The sequence below is a fragment of the Protopterus annectens genome, chromosome 10.part0 (genome assembly GCF_019279795.1).
Source record: "Protopterus annectens isolate FY-2018-M chromosome 10.part0, PAN1.0, whole genome shotgun sequence".
Taxonomy (NCBI): Eukaryota; Metazoa; Chordata; order Ceratodontiformes; family Protopteridae; genus Protopterus; species Protopterus annectens.
In genome coordinates this window covers 1744211190-1744225036 of record NC_056744.1, presented here as the reverse complement: position 1 = coordinate 1744225036, position 13847 = coordinate 1744211190, and the positions used below count along the sequence as shown (strand labels likewise).

General features: G+C 39.5%; 1 long non-coding RNA gene across 1 annotated transcript; it reads left to right on the top strand.

Moving 5' to 3' along the window:
- Positions 1-10745: 10745 nt before the first annotated feature.
- LOC122813970 lies at positions 10746-13065 on the top strand. The gene is made up of 3 exons (XR_006366751.1): positions 10746-10800; positions 11843-11990; positions 13033-13065. It is a non-coding gene; the product is annotated as an uncharacterized LOC122813970 (long non-coding RNA).
- Positions 13066-13847: the final 782 nt, after the last annotated feature.

Below are 13847 nucleotides of genomic sequence, written 5' to 3'. Positions count from 1 at the left end.
TCATAGACACCACCCATTCCAATATGTCATTCATCTGATCCATTGAATCAGCAACACAGTAGAGGGAGTCACACATGTCATCCTGTGCTACATCTACAACCATAAGTATTTATTTAGAGGACCTATGGGAATGTGTCTGTGCCTCCATGATGGCCCTAAATATGTGTTGAGTGGCACAGGAAAAGACACATGGATCAAGTGGAGAATGGACAGCAGGCCTCCTCTGAGCACCACTAACAACCCTCCTGCATGACACCTCTCCCACACTTTGATTATGGTCAGAGTCAACAGGCAATGAAGCCACTGTAACCACACATTCCTGATCAATTGTGTCACCATCTACTTGCCCAATATCCAAAAATTCAGTGGAATGGGTAGGCAAAGGCCTACTGGCTGTTTCCAATGGAATTTCTGGGGATGGATGTGTGTCAACTTCAGTGTCCGATTCAACCTCTGCACCCCATGATTGTGCCTCTTTTTGGCCACCACTATAATTAGGATCTGATGATACTCTGACATCATATGGTAGACTTCCTACACTTCCACTATTAGGACTGACTGCATCAGGTACTGTCCTGGCTTCCTGCCCGGCTGCATCTCCCTGCCAATAGATCCTAGTTAGCCCCCCAAGCTAACTGCTCACCGCGTGGCACCTAGACTACCTACGCTGATCTTACGGACTCCCTCCAAGTGCGAATGCACCTACCAACTACTATAAATTAACTGATAATAGATGTAAAACACCCAAAGAGTTTTAGGATCCTAGTTAGCCCCCCAAGCTAACTGCTCACCGCGTGGCACCTAGACTACCTACGCTGATCTTACGGACTCCCTCCAAGTGCGAATGCACCTACCAACTACTATAAATTAACTGATAATAGATGTAAAACACCCAAAGAGTTTTAGGATCCTAGTTAGCCCCCCAAGCTAACTGCTCACGGCGTGGCACCTAGACTACCTACGCTGATCTTACGGACTCCCTCCAAGAGCGAATGCACCTACCAACTACTATAAATTAACTGATAATAGATGTAAAACACCCAATGAGTTTTAGGATCCTAGTTAGCCCCCCAAGCTAACTGCTCACCGCGTGGCACCTAGACTACCTACGCTGATCTTACGGACTCCCTCCAAGTGCGAATGCACCTACCAACTACTATAAATTAACTGATAATAGATGTAAAACACCCAAGGAGTTTTAGGGTAAATAACAATTCTTGAGCCACACTTCCTAGTCAGGACGTGCTACGTTGGCGGGAATCAGACAGTACCTCACATAAAATCAGCCTCTGTAAATTTATTCCCAAACAGTAAATCCAGGGAAAAAGGCAAGCATTTACTTTTAAAAATTGACTACTGCACCTAAAACCAGATACCTTTAGGACCCTGCTGAGTTCTTGTGGTGTAATGATGTCAGCAAAGTTATAATTACACCCCAGCAGTTTCCGCCATTTTATTTCTTGTCCTACACAACTGACTGCATCAGGTACTGTCCTGGCTTCCTGCCTGCTGCATCTCCCTGCCACTAGATAAATGTTTATCTCTTTCAGAAAACAACTGTCTTATTGTTAATTATGCTATTGTAGTGTTTTGAATTGTGCTCAGCGTGACTGACTACAAAACTTTCACAGAAATGATTCAAGGTCTAAATGTATGGCTGGCTGCATAGCGTCTTTGAACCTTAGTTAAATTGTTCTTCATACAGTATAACAGCGTTTACTGCTCTGTTTTTACTAATCTATTACAAAGAAATAACTGAGCTACTGCCATTTCATAAATTGTTTTGTTTTGAGCTTTGTTCAGTGCGACTGGCTACTAGGCATTCATAGAAATACCTCAGGGTCTGCATTTACTGTTCACGCTGCATAGTGTCAAAGTGTTTGTAATATAGAACAACTACATTCACTGCTTCTCCTTTGTAAAACATATAGAGTTTAATTAATGTAACTATTAGACTCCTATGGAAATGTGGCAGACTTGAATACTTTGTTGGCGTCGTTGTTACCGCTACTAATGTTTGCTGAACAATACTGGTTGATGCCTTTGACTACTTATAGGACACTCTGGTACTTATAAAACGTATTTCTGTGTTGTTATCTGTTGTTCAAGGGTGCTTGGCTTTTGTCATACTCACTTGCTGAATATTATTTTAAAAGGCAACAACTTTGGGAAATGCATGAGTCTTATTAGCCTTGTAAAGTCACTTACTACTAAATTAAACCACTGTCTCTCTCCCTATTTAGATCCTAGTTAGCCCCCAAGCTAACTGCTCACCGCGTGGCACCTAGACTACCTACGCTGATCTTACGGACTCCTCCAAGTGCGAATGCACCTACCAACTACTATAAATTAACTGATAATAGATGTAAAACACCCAAAGAGTTTTAGGGTAAATAACAATTCTTGAGCCACACTTCCTAGTCAGGATGTGCTCCGTTGGCGGAATCAGACAGTACCTCACATAAAATCAGCCTCTGTAAATTTATTCCCAAACAGTAAATCCAGGGAAAAAGGCAAGCATTTACTTTTAAAAATTGACTACTGCACCTAAAACCAGATACCTTTAGGACCCTGCTGAGTTCTTGTGGTGTAATGATGTCAGCAAAGTTATAATTACACCCCAGCAGTTTCCGCCATTTTATTTCTTGTCCTCCACAACTGACTGCATCAGGTACTGTCCTGGCTTCCTGCCCGGCTGCATCTCCCTGCCACTAGGTAAATGTTTATCTCTTTCAGAGAAAACAACTGTCTTATTGTTAACTTATGCTATTGTAGTTTTTTGAATTGTGCTCAGCGTGACTGACTACAAAACTTTCACAGAAATGATTCAAGGTCTAAATGTATGGCTGGCGCTGCATAGCGTCTTTGAACCTTAGTTAAATTGTTCTTCATACAGTATAACAGCGTTTACTGCTCTGTTTTTACTAATCTATTACAAAGAAATAACTGAGCTACTGCCATTTCATAAATTGTTTTGTTTTTGAGCTTTGTTCAGTGCGACTGGCTACTAGGCATTCATAGAAATACCTCAGGGTCTGCATTTACTGTTCACGCTGCATAGTGTCAAAGAACTAGAGTCAAAGTGTTTGTAATATAGAACAACTACATTCACTGCTTCTCCTTTGTAAAACATATAGAGTTTAATTAATGTAACTATTAGACTCCTATGGAAATGTGGCAGACTTGAATACTTTGTTGGCGTCGTTGTTACTCGCTACTAATGTTTGCTGAACAATACTGGTTGATGCCTTTGACTACTTATAGGACACTCTGGTACTTATAAAACGTATTTCTGTGTTGTTATCTGTTGTTCAAGGGTGCTTGGCTTTTGTCATACTCACTTGCTGAATATTATTTTAAAAGGCAACAACTTTGGGAAATGCATGAGTCTTATTAGCCTTGTAAAGTCACTTACTACTAAATTAAACCACTGTCTCTCTCCCCTATTTAGATCCTAGTTAGCCCCCCAAGCTAACTGCTCACCGTGGCACCTAGACTACCTCGCTGATCTTACGGACTCCCTCAAGTGCGAATGCACCTACCAACTACTATAAATTAACTGATAATAGATGTAAAACACCCAAAGAGTTTTAGGGTAAATAACAATTCTTGAGCCACACTTCCTAGTCAGGATGTGCTCCGTTGGCGGACTCAGACAGTACCTCACATAAAATCAGCCTCTGTAAATTTATTCCCAAACAGTAAATCCAGGGAAAAAGGCAAGCATTTACTTTTAAAAATTGACTACTGCACCTAAAACCAGATACCTTTAGGACCCTGCTGAGTTCTTGTGGTGTAATGATGTCAGCAAAGTTATAATTACACCCCAGCAGTTTCCGCCATTTTATTTCTTGTCCTCCACAACTGACTGCATCAGGTACTGTCCTGGCTTCCTGCCCGGCTGCATCTCCCTGCCACTAGGTAAATGTTTATCTCTTTCAGAGAAAACAACTGTCTTATTGTTAACTTATGCTATTGTAGTTTTTTGAATTGTGCTCAGCGTGACTGACTACAAAACTTTCACAGAAATGATTCAAGGTCTAAATGTATGGCTGGCGCTGCATAGCGTCTTTGAACCTTAGTTAAATTGTTCTTCATACAGTATAACAGCGTTTACTGCTCTGTTTTTACTAATCTATTACAAAGAAATAACTGAGCTACTGCCATTTCATAAATTGTTTTGTTTTGAGCTTTGTTCAGTGCGACTGGCTACTAGGCATTCATAGAAATACCTCAGGGTCTGCATTTACTGTTCACGCTGCATAGTGTCAAAGTGTTTGTAATATAGAACAACTACATTCACTGCTTCTCCTTTGTAAAACATATAGAGTTTAATTAATGTAACTATTAGACTCCTATGGAAATGTGGCAGACTTGAATACTTTGTTGGCGTCGTTGTTACTGCTACTAATGTTTGCTGAACAATACTGGTTGATGCCTTTGACTACTTATAGGACACTCTGGTACTTATAAAACGTATTTCTGTGTTGTTATCTGTTGTTCAAGGGTGCTTGGCTTTTGTCATACTCACTTGCTGAATATTATTTTAAAAGGCAACAACTTTGGGAAATGCATGAGTCTTATTAGCCTTGTAAAGTCACTTACTACTAAATTAAACCACTGTCTCTCTCCCCTATTTAGATCCTAGTTAGCCCCAAGCTAACTGCTCACCGCGTGGCACCTAGACTACCTACGCTGATCTTACGGACTCTCCAAGTGCGAATGCACCTACCAACTACTATAAATTAACTGATAATAGATGTAAAACACCCAAAGAGTTTTAGGGTAAATAACAATTCTTGAGCCACACTTCCTAGTCAGGATGTGCTCCGTTGGAATCAGACAGTACCTCACATAAAATCAGCCTCTGTAAATTTATTCCCAAACAGTAAATCCAGGGAAAAAGGCAAGCATTTACTTTTAAAAATTGACTACTGCACCTAAAACCAGATACCTTTAGGACCCTGCTGAGTTCTTGTGGTGTAATGATGTCAGCAAAGTTATAATTACACCCCAGCAGTTTCCGCCATTTTATTTCTTGTCCTCCACAACTGACTGCATCAGGTACTGTCCTGGCTTCCTGCCCGCTGCATCTCCCTGCCACTAGGTAAATGTTTATCTCTTTCAGAGAAAACAACTGTCTTATTGTTAACTTATGCTATTGTAGTTTTTTGAATTGTGCTCAGCGTGACTGACTACAAAACTTTCACAGAAATGATTCAAGGTCTAAATGTATGGCTGGCGCTGCATAGCGTCTTTGAACCTTAGTTAAATTGTTCTTCATACAGTATAACAGCGTTTACTGCTCTGTTTTTTACTAATCTATTACAAAGAAATAACTGAGCTACTGCCATTTCATAAATTGTTTTGTTTTGAGCTTTGTTCAGTGCGACTGGCTACTAGGCATTCATAGAAATACCTCAGGGTCTGCATTTACTGTTCACGCTGCATAGTGTCAAAGAACTAGAGTCAAAGTGTTTGTAATATAGAACAACTACATTCACTGCTTCTCCTTTGTAAAACATATAGAGTTTAATTAATGTAACTATTAGACTCCTATGGAAATGTGGCAGACTTGAATACTTTGTTGGCGTCGTTGTTACTCGCTACTAATGTTTGCTGAACAATACTGGTTGATGCCTTTGACTACTTATAGGACACTCTGGTACTTATAAAACGTATTTCTGTGTTGTTATCTGTTGTTCAAGGGTGCTTGGCTTTTGTCATACTCACTTGCTGAATATTATTTTAAAAGGCAACAACTTTGGGAAATGCATGAGTCTTATTAGCCTTGTAAAGTCACTTACTACTAAATTAAACCACTGTCTCTCTCCCTATTTAGATCCTAGTTAGCGCCCCAAGCTAACTGCTCACCGCGTGGCACCTAGACTACCTACGCTGATCTTACGGACTCCCTCCAAGTGCGAATGCACCTACCAACTACTATAAATTAACTGATAATAGATGTAAAACACCCAAAGAGTTTTAGGGTAAATAACAATTCTTGAGCCACACTTCCTAGTCAGGATGTGCTCCGTTGGCGAGGAATCAGACAGTACCGCACATAAAATCAGCCTCTGTAAATTTATTCCCAAACAGTAAATCCAGGGAAAAAGGCAAGCATTTACTTTTAAAAAATTGACTACTGCACCTAAAACCAGATACCTTTAGGACCCTGCTGAGTTCTTGTGGTGTAATGATGTCAGCAAAGTTATAATTACACCCCAGCAGTTTCCGCCATTTTATTTCTTGTCCTCCACAACTGACTGCATCAGGTACTGTCCTGGCTTCCTGCCCGGCTGCATCTCCCTGCCACTAGGTAAATGTTTATCTCTTTCAGAGAAAACAACTGTCTTATTGTTAACTTATGCTATTGTAGTTTTTGAATTGTGCTCAGCGTGACTGACTACAAAACTTTCACAGAAATGATTCAAGGTCTAAATGTATGGCTGGCGCTGCATAGCGCCTTTGAACCTTAGTTAAATTGTTCTTCATACAGTATAACAGCGTTTACTGCTCTGTTTTTACTAATCTATTACAAAGAAATAACTGAGCTACTGCCATTTCATAAATTGTTTTGTTTTTGAGCTTTGTTCAGTGCGACTGGCTACTAGGCATTCATAGAAATACCTCAGGGTCTGCATTTACTGTTCACGCTGCATAGTGTCAAAGAACTAGAGTCAAAGTGTTTGTAATATAGAACAACTACATTCACTGCTTCTCCTTTGTAAAACATATAGAGTTTAATTAATGTAACTATTAGACTCCTATGGAAATGTGGCAGACTTGAATACTTTGTTGGCGTCGTTGTTACTCGCTACTAATGTTTGCTGAACAATACTGGTTGATGCCTTTGACTACTTATAGGACACTCTGGTACTTATAAAACGTATTTCTGTGTTGTTATCTGTTGTTCAAGGGTGCTTGGCTTTTGTCATACTCACTTGCTGAATATTATTTTAAAAGGCAACAACTTTGGGAAATGCATGAGTCTTATTAGCCTTGTAAAGTCACTTACTACTAAATTAAACCACTGTCTCTCTCCCTATTTAGATCCTAGTTAGCCCCCAAGCTAACTGCTCACCATGATGGCACCTAGACTACCCACGCTGATCTTACGGACTCTCCAAGTGCGAATGCACCTACCAACTACTATAAATTAACTGATAATAGATGTAAAACACCCAAAGAGTTTTAGGGTAAATAACAATTCTTGAGCCACACTTCCTAGTCAGGATGTGCTCCGTTGGCGGGAATCAGACAGTACCTCACATAAAATCAGCCTCTGTAAATTTATTCCCAAACAGTAAATCCAGGGAAAAAGGCAAGCATTTACTTTTAAATTGACTACTGCACCTAAAACCAGATACCTTTAGGACCCTGCTGAGTTCTTGTGGTGTAATGATGTCAGCAAAGTTATAATTACACCCCAGCAGTTTCCGCCATTTTATTTCTTGTCCTCCACAACTGACTGCATCAGGTACTGTCCTGGCTTCCTGCCCGGCTGCATCTCCCTGCCACTAGGTAAATGTTTATCTCTTTCAGAGAAAACAACTGTCTTATTGTTAACTTATGCTATTGTAGTTTTTTGAATTGTGCTCAGCGTGACTGACTACAAAACTTTCACAGAAATGATTCAAGGTCTAAATGTATGGCTGGCGCTGCATAGCGTCTTTGAACCTTAGTTAAATTGTTCTTCATACAGTATAACAGCGTTTACTGCTCTGTTTTTTACTAATCTATTACAAAGAAATAACTGAGCTACTGCCATTTCATAAATTGTTTTGTTTTTGAGCTTTGTTCAGTGCGACTGGCTACTAGGCATTCATAGAAATACCTCAGGGTCTGCATTTACTGTTCACGCTGCATAGTGTCAAAGTGTTTGTAATATAGAACAACTACATTCACTGCTTCTCCTTTGTAAAACATATAGAGTTTAATTAATGTAACTATTAGACTCCTATGGAAATGTGGCAGACTTGAATACTTTGTTGGCGTCGTTGTTACTCGCTACTAATGTTTGCTGAACAATACTGGTTGATGCCTTTGACTACTTATAGGACACTCTGGTACTTATAAAACGTATTTCTGTGTTGTTATCTGTTGTTCAAGGGTGCTTGGCTTTTGTCATACTCACTTGCTGAATATTATTTTAAAAGGCAACAACTTTGGGAAATGCATGAGTCTTATTAGCCTTGTAAAGTCACTTACTACTAAATTAAACCACTGTCTCTCTCCCTATTTAGATCCTAGTTAGCCCCAAGCTAACTGCTCACCGCGTGGCACCTAGACTACCTACGCTGATCTTACGGACTCCTCCAAGTGCGAATGCACCTACCAACTACTATAAATTAACTGATAATAGATGTAAAACACCCAAAGAGTTTTAGGGTAAATAACAATTCTTGAGCCACACTTCCTAGTCAGGATGTGCTCCGCTATGGAATCAGACAGTACCTCACATAAAATCAGCCTCTGTAAATTTATTCCCAAACAGTAAATCCAGGGAAAAAGGCAAGCATTTACTTTTAAAATTGACTACTGCACCTAAAACCAGATACCTTTAGGACCCTGCTGAGTTCTTGTGGTGTAATGATGTCAGCAAAGTTATAATTACACCCCAGCAGTTTCCGCCATTTTATTTCTTGTCCTCCACAACTGACTGCATCAGGTACTGTCCTGGCTTCCTGCCCGGCTGCATCTCCCTGCCACTAGGTAAATGTTTATCTCTTTCAGAGAAAACAACTGTCTTATTGTTAACTTATGCTATTGTAGTTTTTTGAATTGTGCTCAGCGTGACTGACTACAAAACTTTCACAGAAATGATTCAAGGTCTAAATGTATGGCTGGCGCTGCATAGCGTCTTTGAACCTTAAATTGTTCTTCATACAGTATAACAGCGTTTACTGCTCTGTTTTTTACTAATCTATTACAAAGAAATAACTGAGCTACTGCCATTTCATAAATTGTTTTGTTTTTGAGCTTTGTTCAGTGCGACTGGCTACTAGGCATTCATAGAAATACCTCAGGGTCTGCATTTACTGTTCACGCTGCATAGTGTCAAAGAACTAGAGTCAAAGTGTTTGTAATATAGAACAACTACATTCACTGCTTCTCCTTTGTAAAACATATAGAGTTTAATTAATGTAACTATTAGACTCCTATGGAAATGTGGCAGACTTGAATACTTTGTTGGCGTTGTTACTCGCTACTAATGTTTGCTGAACAATACTGGTTGATGCCTTTGACTACTTATAGGACACTCTGGTACTTATAAAACGTATTTCTGTGTTGTTATCTGTTGTTCAAGGGTGCTTGGCTTTTGTCATACTCACTTGCTGAATATTATTTTAAAAGGCAACAACTTTGGGAAATGCATGAGTCTTATTAGCCTTGTAAAGTCACTTACTACTAAATTAAACCACTGTCTCTCTCCCCTATTTAGATCCTAGTTAGCCCCCCAAGCTAACTGCTCACCGCGTGGCACCTAGACTACCTACGCTGATCTTACGGACTCTCCAAGTGCGAATGCACCTACCAACTACTATAAATTAACTGATAATAGATGTAAAACACCCAAAGAGTTTTAGGGTAAATAACAATTCTTGAGCCACACTTCCTAGTCAGGATGTGCTCCGTTGGCGGGAATCAGACAGTACCTCACATAAAATCAGCCTCTGTAAATTTATTCCCAAACAGTAAATCCAGGGAAAAAGGCAAGCATTTACTTTTAAAAATTGACTACTGCACCTAAAACCAGATACCTTTAGGACCCTGCTGAGTTCTTGTGGTGTAATGATGTCAGCAAAGTTATAATTACACCCCAGCAGTTTCCGCCATTTTATTTCTTGTCCTCCACAACTGACTGCATCAGGTACTGTCCTGGCTTCCTGCCCGGCTGCATCTCCCTGCCACTAGGTAAATGTTTATCTCTTTCAGAGAAAACAACTGTCTTATTGTTAACTTATGCTATTGTAGTTTTTTGAATTGTGCTCAGCGTGACTGACTACAAAACTTTCACAGAAATGATTCAAGGTCTAAATGTATGGCTGGCGCTGCATAGCGCCTTTGAACCTTAGTTAAATTGTTCTTCATACAGTATAACAGCGTTTACTGCTCTGTTTTTACTAATCTATTACAAAGAAATAACTGAGCTACTGCCATTTCATAAATTGTTTTGTTTTTGAGCTTTGTTCAGTGCGACTGGCTACTAGGCATTCATAGAAATACCTCAGGGTCTGCATTTACTGTTCACGCTGCATAGTGTCAAAGAACTAGAGTCAAAGTGTTTGTAATATAGAACAACTACATTCACTGCTTCTCCTTTGTAAAACATATAGAGTTTAATTAATGTAACTATTAGACTCCTATGGAAATGTGGCAGACTTGAATACTTTGTTGGCGTCGTTGTTACTCGCTACTAATGTTTGCTGAACAATACTGGTTGATGCCTTTGACTACTTATAGGACACTCTGGTACTTATAAAACGTATTTCTGTGTTGTTATCTGTTGTTTAAGGGTGCTTGGCTGTTGTCATACTCACTTGCTGAATATTATTTTAAAAGGCAACAACTTTGGGAAATGCATGAGTCTTATTAGCCTTGTAAAGTCACTTACTACTAAATTAAACCACTGTCGCTGTCCCTATTTAGATCCTAGTTAGCCCCCAAGCTAACTGCTCACCAAGATGGCACCTAGACTACCTACGCTGATCTTACGGACTCCTCCAAGTGCGAATGCACCAACCAACTACTATAAATTAACTGATAATAGATGTAAAACACCCAAAGAGTTTTAGGGTAAATAACAATTCTTGAGCCACACTTCCTAGTCAGGATGTGCTCCGTTGGAATCAGACAGTACCTCACATAAAATCAGCCTCTGTAAATTTATTCCCAAACAGTAAATCCAGGGAAAAAGGCAAGCATTTACTTTTAAAATTGACTACTGCACCTAAAACCAGATACCTTTAGGACCCTGCTGAGTTCTTGTGGTGTAATGATGTCAGCAGTTATAATTACACCCCAGCAGTTTCCGCCATTTTATTTCTTGTCCTCCACAACTGACTGCATCAGGTACTGTCCTGGCTTCCTGCCCGGCTGCATCTCCCTGCCACTAGGTAAATGTTTATCTCTTTCAGAGAAAACAACTGTCTTATTGTTAACTTATGCTATTGTAGTTTTTTGAATTGTGCTCAGCGTGACTGACTACAAAACTTTCACAGAAATGATTCAAGGTCTAAATGTATGGCTGGCGCTGCATAGCGCCTTTGAACCTTAGTTAAATTGTTCTTCATACAGTATAACAGCGTTTACTGCTCTGTTTTTACTAATCTATTACAAAGAAATAACTGAGCTACTGCCATTTCATAAATTGTTTTGTTTTTGAGCTTTGTTCAGTGCGACTGGCTACTAGGCATTCATAGAAATACCTCAGGGTCTGCATTTACTGTTCACGCTGCATAGTGTCAAAGTGTTTGTAATATAGAACAACTACATTCACTGCTTCTCCTTTGTAAAACATATAGAGTTTAATTAATGTAACTATTAGACTCCTATGGAAATGTGGCAGACTTGAATACTTTGTTGGCGCTGTTGTTACTCGCTACTAATGTTTGCTGAACAATACTGGTTGATGCCTTTGACTACTTATAGGACACTCTGGTACTTATAAAACGTATTTCTGTGTTGTTATCTGTTGTTCAAGGGTGCTTGGCTTTTGTCATACTCACTTGCTGAATATTATTTTAAAAGGCAACAACTTTGGGAAATGCATGAGTCTTATTAGCCTTGTAAAGTCACTTACTACTAAATTAAACCACTGTCTCTCTCCCCTATTTAGATCCTAGTTAGCCCCCCAAGCTAACTGCTCACCGCGTGGCACCTAGACTACCTACGCTGATCTTACGGACTCCGTCCAAGTGCGAATGCACCTACCAACTACTATAAATTAACTGATAATAGATGTAAAACACCCAAAGAGTTTTAGGGTAAATAACAATTCTTGAGCCACACTTCCTAGTCAGGAGGTGCTCCGTTGGAATCAGACAGTACCTCACATAAAATCAGCCTCTGTAAATTTATTCCCAAACAGTAAATCCAGGGAAAAAGGCAAGCATTTACTTTTAAAATTGACTACTGCACCTAAAACCAGATACCTTTAGGACCCTGCTGAGTTCTTGTGGTGTAATGATGTCAGCAAAGTTATAATTACACCCCAGCAGTTTCCGCCATTTTATTTCTTGTCCTCCACAACTGACTGCATCAGGTACTGTCCTGGCTTCCTGCCCGGCTGCATCTCCCTGCCACTAGGTAAATGTTTATCTCTTTCAGAGAAAACAACTGTCTTATTGTTAACTTATGCTATTGTAGTTTTTTGAATTGTGCTCAGCGTGACTGACTACAAAACTTTCACAGAAATGATTCAAGGTCTAAATGTATGGCTGGCGCTGCATAGCGTCTTTGAACCTTAGTTAAATTGTTCTTCATACAGTATAACAGCGTTTACTGCTCTGTTTTTACTAATCTATTACAAAGAAATAACTGAGCTACTGCCATTTCATAAATTGTTTTGTTTTGAGCTTTGTTCAGTGCGACTGGCTACTAGGCATTCATAGAAATACCTCAGGGTCTGCATTTACTGTTCACGCTGCATAGTGTCAAAGTGTTTGTAATATAGAACAACTACATTCACTGCTTCTCCTTTGTAAAACATATAGAGTTTAATTAATGTAACTATTAGACTCCTATGGAAATGTGGCAGACTTGAATACTTTGTTGGCGTCGTTGTTACTGCTACTAATGTTTGCTGAACAATACTGGTTGATGCCTTTGACTACTTATAGGACACTCTGGTACTTATAAAACGTATTTCTGTGTTGTTATCTGTTGTTCAAGGGTGCTTGGCTTTTGTCATACTCACTTGCTGAATATTATTTTAAAAGGCAACAACTTTGGGAAATGCATGAGTCTTATTAGCCTTGTAAAGTCACTTACTACTAAATTAAACCACTGTCTCTCTCCCCTATTTAGATCCTAGTTAGCCCCCCAAGCTAACTGCTCACCAAGTGGCACCTAGACTACCTACGCTGATCTTACGGACTCCTCCAAGTGCGAATGCACCTACCAACTACTATAAATTAACTGATAATAGATGTAAAACACCCAAAGAGTTTTAGGGTAAATAACAATTCTTGAGCCACACTTCCTAGTCAGGATGTGCTCCGTTGGCGGGAATCAGACAGTACCTCACATAAAATCAGCCTCTGTAAATTTATTCCCAAACAGTAAATCCAGGGAAAAGGCAAGCATTTACTTTTAAAATTGACTACTGCACCTAAAACCAGATACCTTTAGGACCCTGCTGAGTTCTTGTGGTGTAATGATGTCAGCAAAGTTATAATTACACCCCAGCAGTTTCCGCCATTTTATTTCTTGTCCTCCACAACTGACTGCATCAGGTACTGTCCTGGCTTCCTGCCCGGCTGCATCTCCCTGCCACTAGGTAAATGTTTATCTCTTTCAGAGAAAACAACTGTCTTATTGTTAACTTATGCTATTGTAGTTTTTGAATTGTGCTCAGCGTGACTGACTACAAAACTTTCACAGAAATGATTCAAGGTCTAAATGTATGGCTGGCGCTGCATAGCGTCTTTGAACCTTAGTTAAATTGTTCTTCATACAGTATAACAGCGTTTACTGCTCTGTTTTTACTAATCTATTACAAAGAAATAACTGAGCTACTGCCATTTCATAAATTGTTTTGTTTTTGAGCTTTGTTCAGTGCGACTGGCTACTAGGCATTCATAGAAATACCTCAGGGTCTGCATTTACTGTTCACGCTGCAT